This window comes from Pongo abelii, chromosome 1 (genome assembly GCF_028885655.2).
Source record: "Pongo abelii isolate AG06213 chromosome 1, NHGRI_mPonAbe1-v2.0_pri, whole genome shotgun sequence".
Classification (NCBI taxonomy): Eukaryota; Metazoa; Chordata; class Mammalia; order Primates; family Hominidae; genus Pongo; species Pongo abelii.
Genome location: NC_071985.2, coordinates 160,279,303 through 160,306,538, shown reverse-complemented (window position 1 = coordinate 160,306,538; position 27,236 = coordinate 160,279,303). Strand labels below are relative to the sequence as shown.

At 35.8% G+C, this 27,236-nt stretch overlaps 1 long non-coding RNA gene across 1 annotated transcript; it reads left to right on the top strand.

Moving 5' to 3' along the window:
• Nucleotides 1-6,043: 6,043 nt before the first annotated feature.
• Nucleotides 6,044-26,952, top strand: LOC129050653 (uncharacterized). The gene is made up of 3 exons (XR_008514323.2): nt 6,044-6,130; nt 18,116-18,388; nt 26,528-26,952. It is a non-coding gene; the product is annotated as an uncharacterized LOC129050653 (long non-coding RNA).
• Nucleotides 26,953-27,236: the final 284 nt, after the last annotated feature.

The window sequence follows — 27,236 nt, the reverse complement described above, 5'->3', positions numbered from 1 at the left end:
TAATCCTGAGGCAAACTTTCTTCAGCTATGAACCTGTGAAATCAAAACAAGTTACGTACTTTACAAAATACAATGATGGGGCAGGCATAGGATAGACATTTCCATTTCAAAAGAGGGAAGGAGGCTAGAAGAAAGGGGTAACTGATCCCAAGTAAGTTCAAAATCCAACAAGGAGCACAAATTAAGTTGAAAAACTAAAGAATAATCTTTTGCTCGTGTGCCACCTCTCAGATACATGGAGGTGAAAGTTGTGTTCCCAAGGCTTTGGGCAGCCTGACACATGGCTTTACCCAGCTCAACCCACACTTCAGTTCTCCCAGTCTGGCACTGCACACTGGTGGCTGTGCAGTTCTGGGGTCCCAACAGTGATCTACTAGGCGTAGCCTGGTGGGCACTCTCTGTGGCAGCTCTGACCCCACATTTCTTTTTTGTTTACATTTTTTATTTCAATAGCTTTGGGGGTATAAGTGGATTTTTTGACATGGATGAATTATATAGTGTTGAATTTTGAGATTTTAATGCACACGTCACCCAAGTAGTGTACATTATACCTAATGTGTGATTTTTTACCTTGAGCCTCCCTGCCACCCTCCCTATTCTGAGTCTTTAATGTCCATTATATCACTATGCATGCCTTTGCATATACATAACTTAGTTCCCACTTATAAGTGAGAACATATGGTTTTTGGTTTACCACTCCTGTGTTACTTGACTTAGAATAATGGTCTCCAGCTCCATCCAAGTTTCTGCAAAAGACATCATTTCATTCTTTTTAATGGGTGAGTCATAGTCCATGGTGTGTGTGTATATATATATTACATTTTTTTTATCAACTTTAGTTGATGGGCACACAGGTTGGTTCCACATTGTTGTAGTTGTGAATTGTGCTGCTATAAACATATGTGCACCAGTGTCTTACTGATATAACAACTTATTTTATTTTGGGTAGATACCCAGTAGTGGGATTGCTAGATCGAATGGTAGATTTACTTTTAGTTCTTTAAGGACTCTCCATTACTGTTTTCCATAGGGGTAGTACTAATTCACATTCCTACCAGTAGTGAATAAGCGTTCCTTTTACTCCACATCTACACCCATGCCTATTGTTTGCTGGCTTTTTAATAACGGCCATTCTTGCAGAAGTAAGGTGATCTCATTGTGGTTTTAACTTGCATTTCACTGATAATTAGTGATGTGGAGCATTTTTTCATATGCTTCTTGGCCATTTTTTTGTACCTCTTCTTTTGAGAAATGTTTATTTTTGTCCTTCGCTCACTTTTTGATGGGATTATTTGTTTTTTTCCTGCTGATTTGTTTGAGTTCCTTGTATATTCTGGATAGTGGTTCTTTGTGGGCTTTGTAATTTGGAAAAATATTTTCTCCCATTCTGTGGGTTGTCGTCTATTTACTCTGCTGATTTTATTTCTTTTACTGTGCAGAAGCTTTTTAGTTTAATTAGGTCCCATTTATTTATTTTTGTTTTTGTTGCATTTGCTTTTGGTGACCCCACATTTCTTCTCAGCATTGCCTAGCAGGGACTCTGTGGTGGCTCTATGTCTGCAACAAATCTCTACTTTGTCCCCCAGGCTGTTTGCAACACCCTTTGAAATCTAGGTGTTGAAATCTAGGCCATGACCCCTCTTGCAATCTGCATACCTGCAGAATGATCACCAGACAGATGTTGCCAACTTTTATGATTGTACTTTCCAGAGTGAAGACTGGAGCCACACTTGGGGCTGCTTCAGCCACAGCTGTGGTAGCTGAGGAGCACTACACTGAAATGCAAGGAGCAGAGAACCAAGGAAGTGCTGGGCAGAGGCCCATTTTCCAAAACCATTATGCCTTTTAGAGTTCTGGACTTGTGATGAAAAGGCTGTTTTAAAGATCTCTGAAATGACTTCAGGGTCTTTCTCCTACTGTCTTGATTCTTTTTGTCAGTACTAATCTTCTTAGAAAACTGTCACTGGATCATATTCTTGGTTTCTTCTGACGAAAAATGTTTTCTTTCTCTACCACATGGCCAGGCTGTGAATCTTGCAAATTTTCATGCTCTGTTTTGTTTCTCATCTTACTATAAGTCTTTAAAAGTGGCCATGCAGTAGTCTGAATGCTTTGCTGCTTAGACATTTCCTTCTGCCATATAACCTGGTTTATTGCCCTGAGATTCTGCATTCTATAAAGCCCTTGGGCATGAGCACATGTCAGCCATGTTCTTTGAGACACAACCACATAAGTAATTTCAAAGAAGTTGCAGAATTCCCTCAGTCTTCTCATTGAGCCCTAACCAGAATTGCCCATAATGCTTAGTCTGTGGAAATACAGTCATTTTCTAATCTGTTCCTCCAAATTGCTCCAGCCTTTACCCATTATCCAGTTTCAAAGCCACTTCCACATTTTCAGGTTATTTGTTATAGCAACAACTCCACCTCTCTATAGCAATTTTCTTAGTCTATTTTCTATTGTGATAGCAGAATACCACAGAGTAGATAATTTATGAAGAAAATAAGTTTATTTAGTTCACAGTTCTGTGGGCTGGGATTCCCAAGAGCACAGTGCCAGCAACTGGTGAGGACCTCCTCACTACATCATAACATAGCAGAGGGCATCGCATGGTGAGAGGGTAAGAACATGCCTGTCCGCTCAGGTCTCTCTTTCTCTTCTTATGAAGCCCCACTCTAATGATCTTATCAAATCCTAATTACTCCCTGAAGACCCTACCTCCAATCAACATATCAATTTGGAGATTAAGTGTTCAGCACATGAAATTTGGGAGACATATTCAAATCATAGCACAGTTCTTTGTGCTTATCTTGACTCAATTTTAAACTAAAGGATTTTCTGGAATCAGGACCAAAATAGTCTCAACCACCTATCATTGTAATGTAATCAGAGATTATACCACAAGCTTTTCTGATTCCACCCATTCTTCTTCCTATTTTCCAAACAGTCTCCTTTTCATGCCACAAAAGACCCTTACCAACTGATCTGGGAAACTCAGCCCCCACTGGATCCAAATATTCAGTAAGAAAGGATATAATGACCTTGGGGCTAGTTTTGAAGTGCTTCTTTCCAAGACTTAAATAAGTTTTAGACTCTCCAGGAAATAGCTACTCCCTTGCTCATCTCTCCATGTGGTGGTGGGAAGAAACAGTTTTTGTTATATTTGTTTTGTATTCCATACTGTATCATCTATTTTTTTTTTTTTTTTTTGACAGAGTTTCACTCTTGTTGCCCGTGCTGAAGTGCAATGGCTCGATCTTGGCTCACTGCAACCTCTGCCTCCCGGGTTCAAGTGAGTCTACTGCCTCAGCCCACTGAGTAGCTGGGATTACAGGCATCTGCCACCACGCCCAGCTAATTTTTTGTATTTTTAGTAAAGACGGCTTTCACCATCTTGGCCAGGCTGGTGTTGAATTCCTGATCTCAAGTAATCTGCCCACCTCAGCCTCCCAAAATGCTGGGATTACAGGCGTGAGCCACCGCACCCGGGCATTTTCTATTTTTTATAACATTTCTACAAGAGAGGTATTTCCTATTCCTTATGTTGCATAAGTAAAATGAAACTCAGAGAAATTTAATTATTTGCATCAAATTGCACAACCAAGACTTGACCACAGATGTTATAATGTCAAATCAATGAGAATTTCTATGGCATACATGTATTTTTTTATTCTAAGAATGATAACTGAAAATAATGAAAGCAAAAACTGCCTATAAGATAACAAGAAAATTTTTATTTCAAATTATATTTAAACAATGTCTAACACTCTTACTGAACGCTGTAGATTTGATGAAGTATTTTACAATATTGTACTATCAGTTTTTCATATTATTCTCCCCGAGTGAAACCTGTTTCATATCATTGTCCCCCTTTAAACACTATATGTGACTTAGAAAGACCTTTTGAAAAAAATCTTTATTCCTAAACTTTGTTAAAAAAAAAAAACACTTTGTTTCCTTCCTTTCTCATCCAAAGAACATTTAAAATAAATTAATTTTCTTTAATTTGCTTCAAAGAACAAAGGCTCTTTATTATAAGATCAGATTAACTTTCATTGAATCTCTGTTTCTAAACAGGTATACAGAGATTAAAAAAAAATAGAGATAAAACAAAGAAGTCCTAAAATTTCTGTCTAGTAGGGTGACTGTTCTCTGTAGTAATAGATTTTTTCCTATTCTTGTCAATAGAATTGGAGAAAAAAAATGTAAATCTAGAGCATTTCATTTGAGTACTAATAGGTACCAAAAGAAAATGGTAACTGACTTCCCTTTATAGTGCCACTCTAAAAGCTGTCACTTTAGTAAATTTCAGGAAAAAGGAAAGAGAAAAGAAAGAAAACTTTCTCATCCAAGAAACAAGCATGTTCATCCTAAACTAACTTCATCTTTCTTATTAACCAAATAATTTTAGAAATGTTGTAAAGAAGAAAGAGGCAGGACTTCTGGCTATGGACAAATGAGGAGATTGGCAAATTTTCCCTTCCAAAAAGCAATGATAAAATGGAATAAAGTTAATGAAAGTTAATGAAAAGAGCATAAAAGTTTTTATGCTCTTTTAATTGACCAAAGGCGATTTTTGAGAAGCTCTTCTGCTTTAGAACTGCTTCACTTTGGGTAGTGACAGTGCGAATTTGTAGTGTTCATGCCTGTGGCTACTCCTCACAGTTCTATTTGGAGTGATAAAGAATTCTCCTAGAAAATGACATTGTTGATTAAATAGACCATCTTCGTGGTTTGGAAGCAGGGAGGAATAGTGGTTCTACTTGCTTGAGGTTGTGGTCATTGTTGAGGCATAGACATGCTTGTTTCAGACACGCAAGGTGGAAACTATACAGGGCCCAAGCTCTCCATATACTCTTACTCAACTGTGTGCAGTCATGAAGGATACTTGAAAAGAACCAGTGGAAAGTAAAAGAGATATCAGATTGGAAAAAATACCCTGATGTTTGAATGTATATTTCTAAATACAAATAGATATACCAAAAGCCTTACTGGCTCAAGGCTCTTGAGCACAATTTCTCTCAAATCATTAGCTTGCCACCTAATTATACAGACACAGAAGTGACTGCTAGAAAATTTGGCTTACATTTAAGCAAGAATTAAAAACAGAACAAAACATGGTCAGACAAACAAAAACTTAACATGGACATTAGGGAGTACAAACCATGGAGGAGACAGATTTCATAGATTTAGCTGAGGTAAATCTGAACCCTAAAACAAACAAACAAAAAATACAACCAACAAACAAACAATCCTAGCAAATTTATAAAAAGGTAAAAATAAAACATCAATTTATAAGGAGAAAAATAGAATTCAGAGTTGCTATGATATGCTGTCTATAAAAAATGGAGACATCCAAAGATACAGGACAGTTAAGGAGGGAGAAACAGTCAGTAGATATTGGTTTTATCAAATAAAGACTTCAGAAAAGCTATGAAAAACAAGTTTAAAAATAGAAGAAAATCATGCCTGAAGAGTTAATAGTGTAATAACAGTGAATCAACAAACACAAAACAAAATAAGGACAGATAAATTATTTGAAGAGGACCAAATGGAAATTATGGATTTTAAAAAAATGCAATTGAAATTTAGAAAATTCAGAAGAGCTCAGCAGCAGATTTGAGGTGGCAGAATAATTAGTGAGTTTGAAGGTAGATCAATACAAACTATTCAACTGAAGAAAAAACACAGAAGATAAATAAATTAAAGAAAAATGAGCAAAGCCTTAGAAATCAGTAAAACACTGTAAAGTATATCAATATATCTATAAAGAAAATCTCAAAGGAAGAGAAAGAGACAAAAATTTTGAAAAAATAATAGCTGACCAATTTCCAAATTGATGAAGACATTTCTGTATACTTTTGAATATAAAAAAGAAACCCTAAATCCTTGGTAGAATAAATACACAGAAACATACCTAAATGTATCAACCTGTTCAAAACAAAACATCAGGTCTTGAAAGCACCAAGAATAAAACAGCCCATTACTTATACGTCGGATTACCATCTGAAACAATGGAGAACACAAAACAGTGTAATGACATATTCAAAGTTCTAAAAGCAAAACAAACCCACTTTGAAAACAAGGAATTCTCTCTCTAGCAAAACTCTTCTTTAAAAATGAAGGCAAGGTAAGGATACTTAGAAATAAACAAAGGCTAAGATAGTTTGTTCATAGCAGACCTTCCTTTGAATACTAAAATCCATGAGACTAAAAAGAATTGATATCAGATAGTAATTTGAACCCACATAAATAAATAAAAAACATCTCAGAAGTGTTAAATATGTAGATTAACAAAAGGCAATACATATGTATTTGTTTATTTCTTCTCTTCTTTAAAATATATGACTGATTAAAGCAATAATTACAATACTATATTATGTGGTGAATAATTAAAGAATGTAAAACCAGAGCAAGGTGAAGAGAGGAAATAATAGAGATTAGAGCAGATATCCATGAAATTAAGAAAATACAATATATAAAGTTAATGAAACAAAAAAATTGTTCTTGGAATATGTCAGCAAAACTCACAAACCTTAGCTAGACTGACTAAGAAGAAAAGAGTGAAAACACAAATTACCAAAAGGAGAAATAAAACTAGAGACATCACTACCAACCCTACACAACTGAAAAGGATATAGGTGGATATAGTTAACAACTTTATGACAATAAATTGGACAACCTAGATAAAATAGACACATTCCTATGAAGGTACCAACTACCAAAATGACTCAACACAAAGCACAAAATCTGTTAGACCCATAAAATAAGTAACAAAATTAAATTTGTAATTAGAAATAGTCCCCTCCAAATAAGCTCAGGTTCAGGTAGTTTCATGGGTAAATTTTATAAAATATTTAAATAATAAACAATACACAACTGGTCTTCAAAAGTTTTGAAGAGGGGGACTACTTTCCAACTTATTCTAGGAGGTCAGTATTATTCTGAGACCAAATCTAGACAAAAGACATGACAGAAAATGGAACTAAAGATAAGTATGCATCATAAAAAATACACAAAAATTCTTAACAAGGACCAGGGTGGCACCTCACAACAGTAATTGCAGCACTTTTAAGACAGAGGTGAGAAGATAGCTTGAGGCTGAGAGTTTGAGACAAGCCTAGCCAACATAGAAAGATCCTATTCTACAAAAACATTAAAAAAAAAAATCAGGCAAGGTGGTATGTGCCTGTGGTCCCAAATACTTGAGAGGCTGAGTTGGGAGATTTGCTTAAGCCCAGGATGTTGTCTGCAGTTATCTACGATGGCACCACTGCACTCCAGCCTCTGTGAGAATGTGAAGCCCTGTCTAAAAAAAAATACAAACATTAAAAATAAAGAAAAGAAAAATTCTTAATATAATATCAGCAAAATATCAATTAATTGTTAAAAAGATTGTACACTATAACACTGTGATATTTCTCAGGGATGGACGTTTAATTAACATCTGAAAACTAATTAATGACTTCATCATATTAACATAATAAATCATGTTTGGTAAATGTTTTTCTATAATAAGCCAAATAGTAAATATTTTAGACTTTGCAGTCCATGTGACAGTTGTTAGAAATTATTCAGCTATGCTGAGTAAGTAAATGGGCTCGTCTGTGTTCCGGTAAATATTTGTTTACAAAAGTATTTACTCACAGGTGGAAGGCAGAACTTGGGACATGATTTGTGTTCGCCAATCCTAAGAGAAAGAAGAAAGGAAAACAACATAATCATCTCAAAAGAAAAAAATTATCAAAATCCATTATCTTGTCATGGTAAAAACTCACAAGAATTTAGGAAGATGAGTGGGGCCCAGTGGCTCAATGTATAACATGTCTGACTACGGATCAGAAGATTCCAGAAGTTAGGAAGAGAAGGGAATGCCATCAACCAGCTAAAACACGAAAAACCCATAGTTAACATAATGGTAAATGGCGAAAGACTGAATGCTTTCCCCTTAAGATCAGGAACAGGACAGTAATGCCCACCCTTACTACCTTTATTCATCAAGGCACTGGTAGTTCTTGCCAGTAAAATAATGTATCCCCTAACCCTTATCCGCCTCAAAAACCAAAAAGCTATCCATATTGGGAGGTAAAACTATCTTTATTCACAATCATATAAACTAACATAAAACTTAGTATGCAAGTTAAATTTAAAGTTAAACTTTAAATCACAAGATAGAAAATATTTGAAAAGTTAAAGTGTCTATATCACAAAAAAAGAAAGAAGTAGTATCAGAACAACGTGTCCAAATGGTGACTACTTTTTTGCTCCTTTTATCCATGATTGCAGAGGAAGCAAGGGTGTCCTGACAATGAAGCATAAATAGTACAGCCTAGTCAGAAACAACGTAGCTGTAGCTGCTGGGTCAAGTGAACTCCAAAGCTGAAACAGTGTTTTGAAAATATTAGAAGTTCATTCTGTTGATCCTCAAATAAGCAATTACTCAAAATTGAAAGTGAATGCAAAGCTTTGCTCACTGGTGTGGAGTAATCATTTCTCCTTTGCCCCCTAATTTCTCTCTTCCCTCTAGTCCAAAGTTAGCCCTTGAAAAAAGATCAAGGGTTTTGCCAAAATCCCTGTTTCCCCAATAGGGCTGACAGCCATACACATCTCTCTGAATAAGCTGGGGAATCTGGGGGAGGTGAGACACTCAAACATTTATGGCTCTGTTTGATGTAGCCACACACATCCCCATCTTGTGGAGCAGAGGTACCTGAATTCAACTGATAGGATTTGGACAAATTTCTCAATACAGGAAGAAAGCAAATATGATGTTGTCAGTACAGCCAACTTTCAGCCAACTTAATGTACTATTGTTGTGACTTCCACTGCTAAATGCACATTTGGCTTTGGCTTACATACTTTTACGTATGTAAAGGAATGCTCAAAATCCCAGAGGGGATTATCCTGATCTGGAAAGGTTGCATGGAGAATAGTACTAATAATATCAGCACATCACATCCCAAATTAGCTTTGAGATATAGGACTCTGTGATGGATGATTTTGCTGATTGGAACCTATGACAAAGTGAGGCAAATCTGGAAGCACTCATTAATTTAATACTGCTTAAACATGGCTGCAAGGTATACACCAACACTAAAGTACCTATTAGTGTTCTACTGAGGTAGAACTGAAGTAGAAGTAGTAGTTCTACTTCTACTGAAGTAGAACTGAAGGAGAACACTAATAAAGCAGTAATTACAATACTATATTATATGGCTAATAATTAAAGAAAGCAGAATCCCTAACTTACAGGGGTTTTATGAGTCTGTGACCTGATGTTCTCCATTTAGGGTGGGCCAACTGAAATTCAATGACTAACAAGATGAGACAGGACAAAAATACTTCTCATGTCAAATGGAAGTTCAGGAATAAACAGGCCTCCAGTAGCATGACAGCATTACGTGAAAAAGTAATTGTTAGGTCTTTGTGGAACAATGTTAAACCATTCTGCCATCTGAAGCAACAATGCCAGTTCAGTAAAACCACCAATTCACAGAAGTCTCCTTAAATGTTTGGAGCTGGTTTACTGATGCATTATCTAAGCTGAAAACTGATTACGTGTACTAAGTTACTGTAGCTGTAACTCAGCACTTGCTGTTCAGAACTGAAAAGGTATGTGGTAACTTCACTCAGTGGGTAGAACTCAAGTAATTTTTAATAACTCTGGCTGGTGCTTCCCTTGATGGAGTTTGTTTGTTTTACTTATTCCTGGGATATTTCTTGCAACCTGTTTTGTTTTAAATTTAGAAAACTACAAACTAGCAGATTAAAAACAGGTAAAACTATCTGAATGATTTAGGCACTTGCTCATGGTAAGTGTCCATTCCCTGATGAGACTAACTGAAATCAAGCTGCTGATGGAGACTGCAACATCTAGAATGACCATTGTTGCCTGGATCCATCATCATACAGAACATGGAAATATCTTCACAATTATAGACTAGGGAAATAGTAAAAGATTCTGTTTCTGATACAGGGGCAACCATTGCATATCAGATTTGTGAGTCTTGCCAAAATTGGCTGAGTCCACCTCACTTAGTATTCCAGGTCCATACACCTTTGTAAGGAGGTTTGGTCACTGAATGTGTATGCCTCCATAAAAAGATCATTTTCTCTTGGCTGATCCATGGGTTATGATAAAATAAAAAAGAGTGGTAAATGGACCTATTTTAAAAATTCAGGATTCTGTCCTGACCATTCCTGGGTATGGTGGTTCATTCTTTCTTCTAATGGCAAATCCAGGTTTGCCTGATGGATGCAGTTTTAGTGTGGCAGCCCATCCAAGATGTGTCCTAGGAGAGATAAGCTTAATTCTGACGTAGCCTTCTGAGTTTTTAGTTGGGTGGACATAGTCCTTCACCATAAGGCTAATAATCACTTAGTTGAGTACACTGCTCACCAAAGTTACCCACATGGAGCAAAGTCAGGAATATAATATATTTCTGTAATTTTATAAAATTTTTTTCCTCTTGTATGTGATCAATCCAAATGTAAATTTTGAGTGTAAGGAAGGGCTGATTGAAAAATATGGTATAGTCATAGCTATTATAGAGAGCTGTGCCTAGATTTTGGTAATGGAGGAGAAATAACAACTTAGGAACTTGAGGAGGGAATATCTCAGATCCTGGAAGCTGTTGGGGTTGGGGGAAGAGACATTTATAATCTTTGCCTTTCAAAACTTCTCTATGAACCTTCCTTATGAAATAAAACACTCTGCGTAGCTCTCCAAAACTATTGAAAGCACCTTAAATGTAGCTAGGTTTGTGGTCAAGAAAGGGTTAACTTAGAAGGCCAGGGTGGCTCAAAACCTTACACATTCCAAAGAAAGCCCTGTGTCCAAGAGGATCCTTTGGCAGGATCCTGAGCGATAACTGCTAAGCCCTTGGAATATTCTGCTTGATAGAAATGCTTTTGTATGCCCTAATCAGTTGAGGTTGTCCTAACATTTGTGATTTACAGTGAAGGACTCTTTCTTCTCTGGAGGGGATGAGTATCTGAGGTTAGTTGCACAGCACTGCATGCCTGTGTGACTGATCTCCAATAATATCCCTTTACTGCAAGGCATGGGTTGGCAACACTTCCAACATTAGACAATGTTGCTGGAAGAATTAAGATCATCCTCATGAAACTCTACTGGGAGGGGACATCTGAAAACTTAGCCCTGTTTCCTTTGTACCTTGCTCCATGAGCCTTTTCCCATTGCTGATTTTGACTGGTATCTTTTCACGGTAATAAAATAATAACATTGAGTATAACAAGTTTCTTTTCTTTTCTTTTAGTTCTATGAGTTGTTATAGTGAATCATTGAGCCCAGGGGTGGTCTTGAGGTCCTCTGATATAGTGTACCATCCCCTGATAGATGCCTTTTACCATGCTCTAATTGCCATTCCCCTGAACATTACTGAAGAGTCAATAGAAAAGATTAGGTGGTGGTCCCAGTTCTTGTACCTTCAGGCAAAACATGCCACAGCTCCTACAGATGTCTTCTTCTCCTACTCCTATAGCTAGTAATTTCAGGGGGCAGAGGAATTACTTGGCTTGTGATATGGACAAACAGGACAGATTGTACAGACTGACCTAAGACACTTCATACAAACAAGAACTTAATTATTTGAAGGAATTATGATGCCTAAGGACAACCAGCTAGCCAAATGCATCCCCAGACTGATGTAAGTCACACCTGGAGGGACCTCACAATTTATTTTATTTTATTATTATTATACTTTAAGTTTTAGGGTACATGTGCACAATGTGCAGCTTAGTTACATATGTATACATGTGCAATGCTGCTGTGCTGCACCCATTAACTTGTCATTTAGCATTAGGTATAGCTCCTAAAGATATCCCTCCCCCATCCCCGCACTACACAACAGTCCCCGGAGTGTGATATTCCCCTTCCTGTGTCCATGTGTTCTCATTGTTCAATTCCCATCTATGAGTGAGAATATGTGGTGTTTGGTTTTTTGTTCTTGCAATAGTTTACTGAGAATGATGATTTCCAATTTCATCCATGTCCCTACAAAGGACATGAACTCATCATTTTTATGGCTGCGTAGTATTCCATGGTGTATATGTGCCACATTTTCTTAATCCAGTCTATCATTGTTGGACATTTGGGTTGGTTCCAAGTCTTTGCTATTGTGAATAGTGCCGCAATAAACATACGCATGCATGTGTCTTTATAGCAGCATGATTTATAGTCCTTTGGGTATATACCCAGTAATGGGATGGCTGGGTCAAATGGTATTTCTAGTTCTAGATCCCTGAGGAATCGCCACACTGACATCCACAATGGTTGAACTAGTTTACAGTCCCACCAACAGGGTAAAAGTGTTCCTATTTCTCCACATCCTCTCCAGCATTTGTTGTTTCCTGACTTTTTAATGATCGCCATTCTAACTGGTGTGAGATGGTATCTCATTGTGGTTTTGATTTGCATTTCTCTGATAGCCAGTGATGGTGAGCATTTTTTCATGTGTTTTTTGGCTGCATAAATGTCTTCTTTTGAGACGTGTCTGTTCATGTCCTTGGCCCACTTTTTGATGGGGTTGTTTGTTTTTTTCTTGTAAATTTGTTTGAGTTCATTGTAGATTCTGGGTATTAGCCCTTTGTCAGATGAGTAGGTTGTGAAAATTTTCTCCCATTTTGTAGGTTGCCTGTTCACTCTGATGGTAGTTTCTTTTGCAGTGCAGAAGCTCTTGAGTTTAATTAGATCCCATTTGTCAATTTTGGCTTTTGTTGCCACTGCTTTTGGTGTTGCCCATGACTATGTCCTGAATGGTAATGCCTAGGTTTTCTTCTAGGGTTTTTATGGTTTTAGGTCTAACATTTAAGTCTTTAATCCATCTTGAATTAATTTTTGTATAAGGTGTAAGGAAGGGATCCAGTTTCAGCTTTCTACATATGGCTAGCCAGTTTTCCCAGCACCATTTATTAAATAGGGAATCCTTTCCCCATTGCTTGTTTTTCTCAGGTTTGTCAAAGATCAGATAGTTGTAGATATGTGGCATTATTTCTGAGGGCTCTGTTCTGTTCCATTGATCTATATCTCTGTTTTGGTACCAGTACCATGCTGTTTTGGTTACTGTAGCCTTGTAGTATAGTTTGAAGTCAGGTAGCATGATGCCTGTGGCTTTGTTCTTTTGGCTTAGGATTGACTTGGTGATGCGGGCTCTTTTTTGGTGCCATATGAACTTTAAAGTAGTTTGCAGATGACATGATTGTATATCTAGAAAACCCCATTGTCTCAGCCCAAAATCTCCTTAAGCTGATAAGCAACTTCAGCAAAGTCTCAGGATACAAAATCAATGTACAAAAATCACAAGCATTCTTATACACCAATAACAGACCAACAGAGAGCCAAATCATGAGTGAACTCGCATTCACAATTACTTCAAAGAGAATAAAATACCTAGGAATCCAACTTACAAGGGACGTGAAGGACCTCTTCAAGGAGAACTACAAACCACTGCTCAATGAAATAAAAGAGAATACAAACAAATGGAAGAACATTCCATGCTCATGGGTAGGAAGAATCAATTTTAAACAATACTTTCTTGCCAAAGACACCATGTGTGCTCCTCGGATTATACTTCTTTTGTGGAAGTCAGGCATTTTCTTGCCAAAACACAGGAACTTTCACTATAGGGTGGTCATAAGAGACCTTCAAGGGTTTAAGAACACAACAACAATATATCATGTAATCCTGTATGACTGTGGAGATCTCCCAGAGGCATAATAGACTCAACATTTTTGCAGGCCCTGTGGTCATACACTTTTTTCAAATGAATAAAAAGATGGTACAAAATGTGTTCCTGACTTTCACTGAAGTGAATAATGACACCACTTGAGCCATGGAAATCATTCAGGTCTGACTCTACTCACTGAACAAGGGGTGTTATGGATAATAGGATTGCCCTGGATTTCCTCCTTGTGAGCCAAAGCGGAGTCACACATTCATTAATACATCCTCTTACATGTGAATTAATTCCTTAGACCAAGAGGTAATTTCAATATAGAGAGACAGCCACTTGGCATTTGCAAGTAGACGTTGCTGGATTATGAGATTAGATTAGCGGGCTTATGCTGGGTCCCTAGGCCATGGCTGAGATCAATGCTGCAGATTAACCTCATCTTGCTGATTATAGTCCTATTTGTTTTAAACTTAGTTACTGTATGAGAAAAAATGAACAGTTATGGTCCCAGCTTCTGTTGGCCAGATTAGAGTGGTCAGCAGATTGATATAATCATGGAAAACTTCATCAAAAGTCAAATGAGTGTCAAAACTAAGGATGGATATTATTAAGAGACAATTTTCCATGTTTGTTTTTATCTTTTTGGTGCATCTAGCAAGTTAGGTGCTAATTGCTCTTTGTTAAGGACTATCTTTCCAATGTTATTTGTAAGTATAACAGCTTTGGAAGACGAAGATAGTGTTGTTTTCCAGTTGAGTGAAAGAAAAACATGCTTGTTGACCGTTATGAAGATTCTGGTTCCCTAAGCCCAGGGCTGCCTGAGAGCATGTGCAGCAGGTATCCATCTGTGCCCATCCATGTCATTCAGGTGGGGTGAGAGGAAGTCAAGAAAATATGCCAGTGTGTATGCCGCCTTTTGTGCAGTGAGTGATACAGGCCTTTGTCTCTCACCTAGGAGTTTTGTGTCTTCTACTCGCATCTGTGAAAATATGACAGACTAATTTGTTAGCTTGTAAGTAAGATAAAATATCAGACCATTCACAGTAACAACACACAGAGTAGGAGTAATTCTGCTTGGGATCATTCAAAATATACCTTCCATGGCTATCATAAAAAATCACGTTTGAACAGCTCCTGGGAAGTTGTTTTGTCAAATTCAAAAGAACATAGGCTTTGGAATCAGAAGGATCAGAAAAGAAAATGCAGGCTCTCTATTTGGAAATTATAATAATATCATAATGTAAATATATTATGATGAATAAATGTAATTGTATTAATAAAAAGCTATTATTTAGCACCTGGCCTAATAAAATAAATTGATGATTTTTTAATATTTCTTAAAGAGTTGGAAACTAAATTGAGAGGCACATAAAGAAAATGAACACAAATAAAAACATAATATAGAATACATGTAAAAGTCACATACTTATTTAAGAAATAAATTGAAAATAAACCAAAAGTAAAAACAGAAAAAAGCTATAATTACATCACATAGAACAAATAATTGTTAATATTTTAATGTATGTTCTTTTTAATATAATTTTTAAAGGAAGGTTTTAGAAAATACAGTGTTTTGCATCCTAAAGTAGAAGCAGCTTGATATTGGTTCTGGTGAATTTATTTTAAAGAAAGAAAATATGTTAATATCACAATCCAGAAAGCTTGGCTGTTGAATTTTTGTTAAATCTACTGGTTAAGAACATAAATGGAACTTTCATAGCGACTTTTCTTTAGGCCAACCATCTGGACACTTGCTGTATTTTGATTAAAAGCAAAAAAACCCATTTGACTAAAACTTATAATACACTTAAATTCCAGGCTTCTATAGAAAGAAAACCAGAGATAAAATAACATGTAAAAACTGTGAAAAAAGTCATTGTTGCATCAAAAAATTCCATTAATTATAGTAATTATCTATGATTGGAACTCTTAAAACATCTGCAGTGAAACAAGTGGCTATGCTTCAACATGCTCATTTCATATTTCAATCACTTAAATATAGCTATTGTTAAGGAATTAGTTGGAAGTCATTAAGAAAGTAACTTGCAAAAAACCAATTCTGCCATATGACAAAGACAAAATTGAAGAACTAATAACAGAAAATGTGCCCAAACATTATGATCTCCATCATTAAATATAAATTAGTATAAAAATGAAGAACATCCAGTTGACAATTAACTTCAATTTTATTTCTTTATTTACATATTAAGATCATTAATTCTATTAGCTAATTAAAGTCTGCAATAATGTAATTGTAATGAATCCTCATTCAGTGAAGACAAAAACTATCTATTTATTCAATGAACATTTTGTCAGGTAACTTCTATATGTCTAGCAATGAGGTTGTCATCATAGGTATGGAGAAAATGTGGTAATGCTTCCAATTCTAATGATTTATTTGAATCACTGTAAGTTTGGAATGGCAAATACCTTCAAAACTGAGGGTACATTTTGAAAATATCAAAGGTATATCACATGATTTTTTTTGTGTGTGATACTATAAAATTATAATAAAAAACAACTTACAATATGCAATTTAAAGTATGTTATTAAATTGAAAGGATGAACAAATACTATGTGCATCATCTCAATGGATAAAATAAAGAATGTTAAATATATTAAATGAGAAGAGTATTACACACGGGTTGTGGGGCTGTAGGTAAATCTATTATTTGTGCTTTTCCAATTTCTAAAATTGTAGCAATGTACAACTATTTATTTAGTAATCTAAGGTACTTTTTTTTTAAAATTTATTTTTGTTTTTTTGAGACGGGGTCTAGCTCTGTCACCAGCCTGGAGTGCAGTGGTGTGATCTCGGCTCACTGCAACCTCCGCCTCCCTGGTTCAAGCAAATCTCCTGCCTCAGCCTCCTGAGTAGCTGGGACTATAGGCGTGCACCACCACGCCTGGCTAATTTTTGTATTTTTAGTAGAGACGGGGTTTAACTATGGTGGCCAGGATGGTCTCGATGTCTTGACATTGTGATCCGTCTGCCTCAACCTCCCAAAGTGCTGGGATTACAGGCTGAGGTACTTATTTTTAAAAGAACAAAAAGTCTTGTATCCCATTTTCTCATGTTTGTATTATATTGAATAAAGTAATATAATTAATGCTAATATACAAGTATAATCAAAACAGAAAGACTCAAATCAGATGACATGGCTTTTGGTCTGGGTCATCCATTAATGATCTGTTTGATCCTGAGCATAAGGTTTTGGGCCTGTTTTCCTGTAGCTGTATTTTGATTGATTTTGACTCTACCAGCTCTATAATCTTTTTCATCTCTAAGAAAATAATTATTATTGTTAAATTATCTAGGAGTCATAATGCCAGACTACTCCTAAAGCATATCTTTGGGGAAGAATGAAGCAATCTAAATTGGGGAGGTGCCATCTTCTATAAATGAGACAAATGGGTGAAGACCAGGGATACTTCAACTTACTGATAGACTTCCTTCTAAAGATCTGTGTATATATTGAATTGTTCCAAATGTTTACCCATGTAATGTTAAAAATGTTTTCTCTGTATTTCACATTGATTTTCAATTGGATATGGCTCTCAGACTTTTAGCAGTAAGTTTTAGACACTTTATATTTCCATTCAGTTATATTAAATGGTGAATAAATCTGTGAATAGACAATTCAGAATAATGAAACCCTTCACCATTTCAGTGAGGTCTATTAACAGCGATTTGCTTTGGTAAATAGAAAAATATTAGTAAAATATTTGTCGCAGTAGTTATTTGTTTAATGGCTAATACAAAATGGAGTTTACCGCTTTGATAAGATAAAAATTAGAATTTTTGTCTATAAACCCCTACTTTTGGAAGATATTTAGTATTTTAAATTATTAGGGCTCTGAAGTATGTTTTTCCTGATTGAATAATTCATTTATTCATTGAGGAAATATTTTATTGAAAAGCTACCATGTGCCAAGAACTATTCCAGATGCCAAGGACACCAACAGTGAAAAATAATGCTATCAACACTACACCCACAGAAAATCAGTGCCTTGATAAAGCTTATATTTAAATGATTCATGAAGAAGAAAATATGTGTAAAATGTGCAGCATATTTTTAATTATAATTTCAAAGGAAATACATAGCAGAAAAGAGAAAAAAGGAATTAAGGTACGGTTATGAATAGAGTGGTATCAAAGAAAGACTCACTGAGAAAGTGACCTATCTAGGTGGTGGAAGGTACAAATAAAAAGGCTGAAAGTCAGATGTGTCTCCTGCAGGTTCTGACAATAACAAATTGTACTCTATGGCTGTTGAGCAGTGCAAGGAATAAGGGAGAGTAGCAGGTGATGGGGTCAGAAAGGGAACAGGGCAGATTGGGTGATGAGAGATCCGAGAGGTAAGGAAGCATTGAGCTTTAGGAGCAACTGTGAGTCTTAAGGAGACCTTGGTTTTATTCAGTGATATGGGAAACCACAGCAAATTTTGATCAGAAGAGTAATACCAACTAACTCCACTTGGACCGCATGGAAACGAGGAAGGAGAACACTACAGCAACCTGGAAGCCAGTGAAAAACGATGACAACACTATCTAAGATGGTAAAAAATTGGTGAAGAAAAGCTCATTTGGAACTATTGAGGAGGGAAATGTATTTGCAGAGAGAGCACGAAAAATCATGAAACACTCCATGGGTTTTGCCCTGTGCAAGTGGAAGAAAGGGGAGAAGATAAAGAGTAAGTTACAGATTTTTTTTTTCTTTAAACCAACACTTTTAAACACAACTGTAAAATGAATAAAAATAAGTAACTTCTCCTGCCATACCTCATGCATCATGTTGGGACAAGCAGTCAAAGTTCCTGAATCAATAATCATTTTGATTATACTGTTCCAGAGAAACAATGTATAAAAACATATTCCAGCGCAATTTCTATGTAATCTGTTCCTCTTGTCCCATCAAGTGTGACAGTGTATTATTATGTATTGACAGAAAACATCAATATGGATGATGTTAGACAGTGGGAGAAAAGCATTTTTGTGTGCTAGTTTTGTCTTTATAATAACAGCATTGATCTGTATTTCAGCTAACCCGTTTTCAGCAACTCACAGCTAATTTGCCCATATCTACATTGGTATGAGCAATAATATGGTGAATGTCAGATGGGATCTGCAATTCATAGGAACAGTTCCACAGCCTAATGATTTTTGTCAAATGTGAATTAATTATTAATCTGATTTGTCTTTCTTTGTTCAGAGCTCTGCAAATGTTAGTAAATCAGGGTCTGCTCAAACTTTTAGTAGAATTGAGGGGATAATAAGCAGCTACTTTTTGATTTACTTACTTTCCTCTTGACTGATGAATAAAATATTCCTGTACTTTTATGGCCTTGGGATTACCATTTGCTCGATTTTAAAATTACTTACTCAAAATGAATTGTTTGTTTAGTGATTTTTATATTTTATACTCTTTTTTGTTAGAAACTTTCAGCATTCTTCTTTAAATAATATGAAAGCTTTCATCCTACTCTCAGGTTAACAAATCATGGTAATGCTGAAGAAAAAAGAAGGCTTGGAAATTGAATTAAATCAATTAATAGTTATAAACACACTATTTTTAAAGAGCATCACATTCCTTATCTATGTTATTAAATTTTAAAATATCTACTGACAAAGACTGTCTTCCCTTGATCTAACTTTCTTTAAAAAAATTGTTTTTAGAGACTGAGTCTCGCTCTAATGCCCAGGCTAGAGTGCAGTGGTGCGATCATAGTTCACTGTAACCTCAAACTCCTGGGCTCAAGCAATCTTCTCACCTCAATCTCCTGAGTAACTAGGACTATTGGTGTGTGCCACCATGCCCAGCTAATTTTTAAGCTTTTTGTAGACCGGGATCTCAAACTCAAGTCTTCCTCAAGGGATTCTCCCACCTTGGCCTCCCAAAGTGCTGGGATTAGAGGCATGAGCACAGCCTTTGACCTAACTTTAGCTTCTCTGAACCCTCTGTTGGACTAGGCCTGACCTTGGTCTTTCATTATTGTCCTTGTAGAATTCAGTTTGAGCAAGAATCCTACTTAGTAAGTTAGAAAAAAAAAAAATTCCCCTTTCTTTGTATCTGACCACCTTCTACACCTGATCAAATTCCTCATCCTCTAGACTCAATATCTTCTCACCCTGGCTTCCCTTCAGCCAGAATTCTGTCCAGTTGGCCTAACAAGAATCTCCCTTACCTCTGATATTTTCTTTTAGTAAATATTCATCCTGTGACCGCCCCCATCCCCCAAACCTGCTCCTTAGCTATAAATTCCCACTTGTTCTTGTTGGAGTTAAAATTGATCCCAATCTGTCTCCTCTATCTAAAGACTCTATTGCAGTGGTCCCCATATCTACTGAGATAAAAGTCCTCTGTATCCTCTTTAACAAGTGTCATAAATATTTGTTTTTCTTTAACATTACTTCACAGGCTTATCATGAGCATTTAACAAGATAACATATACAGAATTCCCAGCAGAGGACCTGGCCTTAGTTTCCGCCAACTGTTTTGTCAGTGTGCCTGTTAGGTTGGAATGGGAGGCAGACTGTGTGCCCTTTAAATCAAATCATTTCCCTTAAGAGATGACAGAGAGCATGCTGGCTATTTACACACAGTATGTTCACTATTTTGATCTATTCAGCTAGGGATTTAGCCAAATTACTAACTGAATTGGTGGAAAAATAAGCACATTTTATTAATTTTTGTATGAATTATTACATTAAATCATTATTACACTAGTCACCTGATCCATTCATGGACAGATAAAACCTATAAGGAAAGCTCTACTTTCAAATAATTTGCATTCCCCAGTTAAAAGTTGAGAAATTTTATAACCTTTTGGGTAAGGGTGCTTTTTTTTAATATAATATGAAAGCAGCTCTAAGTCCAGAAGGCTGAGTGGGCCATGTAAAATTTTTTTTAACTGAAGTACGAACTGGGCTTTCAGACGTTGTACAAGACAGCCTGACTTCTCAGTTCATACACATGAGTGTGACAGGCAGAAAATTAGACACCTGGCAGCTACAAGTGTTTTGGTTTTATGTTTTTAGATACATAGCCAAGATTACTTTTGTGACTGCCAAATTACTACCTTAATTTAAAAGCAGAGGAACACATCAGATTTTTACCACCTAGAAAATCATGTTAAATCTTTGCTTGAAAATGTCTTCATTAGCAGAGAGAAAGAAAAAAAATGTTTCCTACCAGACTTAACTTCCATCCATGGTGTAGGGTTCAGACCTTGAGAAATGTCTGACAACACTGCTGAAAACTATGCTTGAAATGTTGATTTCACTGCTAGAAGCCATTTAGGGCAAAGAATATAACTGAGTGGCTTAGGGGTTGATGCAGTTATTTGCTTATCTAATAGTGATAAGTGCAAGTCAGACTTCTATATTTTTGATATTTTATCTTATTTTCCATTTTACTTACAGGATGTTTTTATGGGGCTTCTCTACTTAACACAATCCTGAGATTTAACACAGGATGAAAAAGAAGGCATTATAAAACTTTAGTAAGGTAGATCAAAACTAAAAGTTACACTTAACTCTGACATCTACTTTGAACAAAACATAGAAAGAACAGTGCATTTAAACTAAATAAAATCCAAGAGGCAAATATGGTACTTACTGTTTTACTGTGAGGTAGTCAGTAATAATTTAATGATAGGATATCTGAATATAAAGAAAAAAAACTAGTGACAAAAGTGTGAGAAATGTATTTTAATGCTTGATAACAACATACATCTCAAAAAGAAAAGGGGTGGCTTAGTGCTGTTTCTGAAAGAAGGTATTTTTTGTCCTTTTTATTGCATTATTCAAGTTTATTTAAGCTAGACAATTGTGACATAAATTTGGTTAAGCAAAGACAAATATGCTTGGACAAGTGATTAGAGATCTTGTGTGCTTTCTTATTTGTCCATATAGCTGTTCCCTGCCCATCTACTTGCCTACACAGTGTTATGATGTCAGTTCGTTAAGTTGGCTATAATAAAATACCATAGACTAAGTGGCTTACAGACAACAGAAATCCATTTCTAACAGTTCTAGGGGCTGAGAAGTCCAAGATCAAGGCACTGACAGATGTGGTATCTGGTGAGGGATTGTTTCCTAATTCCTAGAAGGCAATCTTTTTGCTGCATCCTCACAGCCTGTGGAAAGGACTGGCAATGCTCTGAGATCTCTTTTATAAGAGCATTAATCCCATTCATGAGGGCTGTACCCTTATGACCTAATTACCTCCCAACAGGCCTTATTTCCTGATACCATTGCCTTGTGAGTCTTGGCAGGAGGGGGAGGTGGCCTTCAGTAAATGGTAATATCTGTTGCTCAGCATTGGCTCTATCTTGGTTAGATTAACAGTGAAGAAGATCAGAAAAAAGAGATGGGGTCCAAACGGCAGCTACTGGCCATTTGTGGCCAAAGACCAATTATCTTAGAAGGCTACTCAAAAATAAGCCCCTTGTCAGGCTCTTGGTGCTTACGTTTTTCAGAATTGGCTATAAATGGTCTCTCTACGGGGGGAAGAACTGAGCCCGGAAATGGGACCAGTTTTTGGAAAATAAGCAAAATGGAGAAGGGAAACTGAGGTGAAGGCTAATAGAAACTTTTTCTGCCAACATGTAGGAAGGAACTATGGAGGACTAATAAGTGAACCAGGAATATTAATGAGGAGATTTAGATTTAGTAAAAAATTAAAAATAAAGCAGAAGGATTATTTCACGAGTCTGCTGCTCCAAAACGTAACAGGAAGAAGGAAGACTATTAGTACCAAATTATGTAAGATAGCCATTACTTCTATAGCAAACATTTTTTTTCTTTTGGTCATCAAAAAATTAAACTAAGAATAAAGATTCTCTCAACATAAAAAAGTCTTTCTTCTAGAATAATTGATATAAAACCAATACATGAAGTATCCAAGGTGATATTGGGTGACCACTAGAATTTGAGGAAAGATCCTAGTATTTCAAATTCTAAATTATCGTTTTATTTTTCTACAGGACTGAAAATTTTCATTTGCTTATGACCTTAAATGTATATGGAACTTTCCTTTTGAAAGCCTTATTTATGGTTTGCATGCTTATTTAAACAATGAGCTTTTTAAAAATCATTAGGTCAATTTATTTTTCTTTCTTTTAATTTTTCTTACATTTCCCCTATTTCCCCTTTACACATGGCTAATCCCTGAAAACTTCTGATATAGTAAAAAGTATCCTAATGGTTTATTTTACTAATCTTTCTTACTTTTGTACAGGATTGTGACCTCTAGAGAGCAGAGGCTGTATCTTTTTCATTTGCATATTCTGAGCGTCTATTACAATGCTTCATATATAGTGTCTCAGTACATATTAATATTTATTGTTCAATAAATGAATCCATGAACTCATTTTATGTGAAACTATGGAAAGTAGGATAATCTCTCCTACAAGAAATATTGGGAAGTAGATTATTACAGTCATCTCTTTCTGTTTAACAATTTATACAACACTTAGTGGCTGAAAGCAACAACTGCATTTCTGTTGGTCAGGAATTTACACAGAACTCAGCTGGGTGATTCTTATGATCCAGTTAGTGATATTCATCTGATAACTGGGCTGGGCTAAACTGGGCTGCTTCTATCTCCGTGTAGACTCAAGCCCTCTCCAGTGGGCTAGGTGGACTTTTTATAGGATGGTTCAGGGATCCTAGAAACCACGGCAAAGGCTACCAGTCTCTTTGAATTTTAGGTCTAAATCTGTACAGCTTTACTTTAGCCATACTCCATTGATCAAAATAGTCATAAGTCAACCCAGATTCAAGGCAAGGAAAAATAGACTGTATCACAAGGGGTTGAGTTTAAAGAATTTGTGACCATTTTCAATCTGCAATATATGAAGGAAAAAAAGAATAAACAAGCTATATATTTAATCTCATTCTCTGTGCCTGCATCAGGTCTATATCCAAAAAATACTTGAATAGAAAAAACACTTTTCAGAAAGGCAACATATTTGTTCATATTTCTTAAGCAATTTTTAGCAGACATTTCCCTGGCCTTGACTACTTTACTTGTTTAAGTTCTTTCAATGTCTAAGTTATTTTGATGTATTCTTTTCACTATCTCTGTCATTTATATTTTTTCATTTTTATTCTGACTGCTATCAGCCCCCAAAACCTGACCAGGTCCTTAGTTGTACATGTACTCTACCAATTCCTTTCTAAATAGGAGCCAGAAAGATGGCAGGCAAGGCTCCTAGAATCCTCCTCCACTGACCCATTGTCCCTTGTCCATGCCACTTCCAGATTTCCTTTCTCTAAACTAATTATTATTTTATCATATTCCTGCTCATAAAACTATCAAATTCAATGCAGGAATTCCTCAGAGATATTGCAGATCTGGATCCACATCACTACTGTAAAATGAATATCACAATAAAATGAGTCATAAATTTTGTGATTTCCTAGTGCATGTAAAAGTTATGTTTACACTATACTGTAGTTTATTGTGTGCAATAGTATGTCTAAAAAACAATGTACATACCTCAATTAAAATGTGCTTTATTGCTAAACATTGTTAACAATCATCTGAGCATTAGTGTCACACTTCTCCCATGAATGAAGACTCTTGTCTGTATAATGTTCCTCAAATGTGCTTTGCATTCTCCTAGATCGCTTCTTTGGCTGATGTCATTCCTATGGTCCAGAGTTCCATCCCTCTGGCTCTATCTATGGTACCGCAGTTATCTTTTGGGCTCTTGCTAAAAGGCCACTCTTTTTATGAAATTGTAGCTCTCATGATTAAAAATTACTTCTTCCAAGAATTTCTAATGGCTTTCACTGTATTTTCATTTTTAATTTTTTTTGAGATGGAGACTCGCTCTATCACCCAGGCTGGGGTACAGTGGCGCCATCTCGACTCACTGCAAACTCCGCCTCCCGGGTTCACGCCATTCTCCTGCTTCAGCCTCCTGAGTAGCTGGGAGTACAGGTGCCCGCCACCAGCCCAGCTAATTTTTTGTATTTTTAGCAGAGACAGGGTTTCACCGTGTTAGCCAGGGTGGTCTCGATCTACTGACCTCGTGATCTGCCAACCTCGTGATCTGCCCACCTGGGCCTCCCAAAGTGCTGGGAATACAGGCATGAGCCACCGTGCCCGGGCTTCACTGTACTTTTTAATGCAGTTCTTATATAATAAATCCCTGCTATATTAATATTTACAAAGCAATTGTTCTGTGTAAAAATAATATATTCCTAATGAGTGGAAAGTCTGATTTGCACTTTGCAAAATCTTAATAGATGTTGAAATGAATAAGTGAAATAGTGAATCAAATAATCAATAGTAGAATGTTTTTATAATAATTTCTTAGTAAAAATACATACTATACAGTGGCAAAGTAATTTTTGGAGAAAAGCTGGGAGAAGGTTCAGCAGAGATTCAGACATATGATTAGGAAAATCACTACCTGTGTTCTCTAAACAAGAAGCGAAGAGTTTCTTACTGAAGAAAACTTAATAAAAATACTCCTTAGACGTTAAAATTCCCCACGTAAAAAAAATGTTGAATCATATTTGAGTCAAATATGATCAGATGCTGAATGAAATTCAAGTGTATTTGTGGATTTTAAATGGGTTTGCAAAAATGTCCTTATGCATAGTCATCAATATTTTAAAATATAGCTAATTGTAAAAGTCAAGAAAATGAATATGCAGTTTTAGTTTGCTTTGTGAATTTGAATATTTTGAGCATGAGCAATGCTATTTTTGGATTTGCAAATATAATCGACAATGCACAATTTTTGTTAAAGCTGATGTCCAAAACACTTTGTTTGATTTTACTGAATATTTGTTTTCCAAAATGAGAATTGGCTGAATTTATTAAAGCAATGCAATTTTTGCACTTTGAGAAATAGACCTTTAACTTACTATAAGATATCCCTGAACAAATGATACTAAATGCAACTAGAGAAATAGCCCAAAACATTGACCTGAATTGTGTTGAAGTGTCACAAAAGGTTTAATTTGAATTGATTTTCAGTTCCAGTAACATAATTTAGTAGTTCACCTGTGATTAACTAAAGCATATTATTGATTGCTTTGACTTAAGAAAGTCCTGAATTGGGAGTTTTACATGACTAGAATAGATATGAGCAACCTTGAGATATTATTAAAACTGTTTTAAAGTCTTTAACATTTATAAGAATGTCTTACTTTGCACTAATATAACTCATGTTCAGTCTGTAAATGGTTCAAATGATTTTAGTCCGCTATTTTATGTCTCTTTAGGAAGTCCCCCAGTATCTCAAAGGTCGTATACATAATTATATGGAAATTTCAATGTTTTTTTTCCAGAACTGTGGAAAAATTCAGCAGTCTCTATAAAATGAATATCCATAGGCAGCCTGGTAGCCATATGAAACTTGTCAAAATTTGGTCTACATATAATTTTCTGCACTCCCCTTTAAAAATTTTATGTTTTTCAAAATGTCTTTTTTTTTTCCTTTGAAGCACTCAAAACTTGAAACTCCACATCTCCTATTTTATCTCTATTCATTAGTTTATAAATGTTCTAATTCAATATCCTATCTAAAATATTGTTGAAGGGTCAGGTTGAAATATATTTAAGGAATAAAAATAAGAATAGTTATGATAATAACAACATTAACACCAATTACAATAACTACCATGTTCAATAGAACATTGTTCAATAGAACATTGTTCAATAGAACATTGACTATCCTTTGGATTAGTCATGATCTTGTTACAAATATTATTTCACTCTGTATTGGTGGTCATCACATGGGAAGGTAGTGTGTAGTTTTTGTGTTTCGTTGTCTTTTGTTTGCTTGTTTGTTTGTTTGTTGTGGTTGTAGATGGGATCTTGCCATGTTGTTCAGGCTGGCCTTGAATTACTGGACTCAAGTGATCCTCCAACCTCGGCCTCCTGAGTACATATTCCCTGGTCTATAGATGAAGAGATGAAGGTTCAAGAAGACTGAACATCTGGACTAATTAAACGACAACTAAATGGCAGAAATGGTATTTAAGCTCAGGCCTAGCAGAGGCAAAGTCATGCACACATGTCAAGCACGTAATATTGTATAGCCTATTAACTCATCAATTTAGTCTTTAGAAGGCTGAATTTCTCATATGTATCAGGAATAACATAAAAGGTTGAGAGGAAAACCATAAAAAGACAACATCCATGCACAAGTTCAATTTATTTCAACAGATTTTTAATTATTTGCCATGTACTAGTAGTTGTGTGAGACACTACTGACACATAAAAAGATAAGTTAAAAAACATGTAAAATTAAATAACATGCTATACTAGGGGACTATAAAAGGACAGAGGAGAAATGGAAGATAGACTTAAAATTGGGATGGTCATTGAGTTGAATTTTAAAGGAAACAGGAAGCTTTTTCCTATTTGGAAGCTTTGGGAAGGGCTTCCAAATGGATGTGATAGCACATGCAAAGATACAGAGATGAGAAAGTATGCACATAAGCTCTTCATGTTTCTTAATACAAAGCTTGAGATGAAACAGGGGAACTAGACAGGACTGCATATAAGAGAAAGTT